The following is a 509-nucleotide window of genomic DNA, read 5'->3' on the forward strand; positions in this document are numbered from 1 at the left end:
CAAAAGAAGCTAAGAAACAAAAAAAAAAAAAAAAAAAAAAGAAAAACTCTATTATTTGTTTTGTATGAAAAATAAAAATCATATTCATATATATAAATCATAGGGTCCCTTTAATTATGATCCAGCACATATTTTGTGAGAGACAATTTTTCCTTGTTTGCTTTAATTTAATTTCTTCTTTCTGCTATACACGTGTGCCACCATTCCCATTATCAATTACTACCAAACTTGTATTAATGTCTCCCTAACTACTTTCTTCTGCATTGAACTTTGAATTCGATGCATGGGTAGCCTAATAATTCACGGTTTTAAACTCAATTATTAATATTTATATATTCAATCACAATATTGCACTGTTGAGCCATTTTTCGTTGCACTAGTATAATAATCTGTAGTCATAATTTAAAATCATCTGGACTAATTAAGAATCAAATTAACATGATACCAAATATGGATAATGAAATAAACACTGGCAATGCTACTTAACTTATTGACTTGGTATGATTGCG

Source organism: Arachis ipaensis, chromosome B10 (genome assembly GCF_000816755.2).
Source record: "Arachis ipaensis cultivar K30076 chromosome B10, Araip1.1, whole genome shotgun sequence".
Classification (NCBI taxonomy): Eukaryota; Viridiplantae; Streptophyta; class Magnoliopsida; order Fabales; family Fabaceae; genus Arachis; species Arachis ipaensis.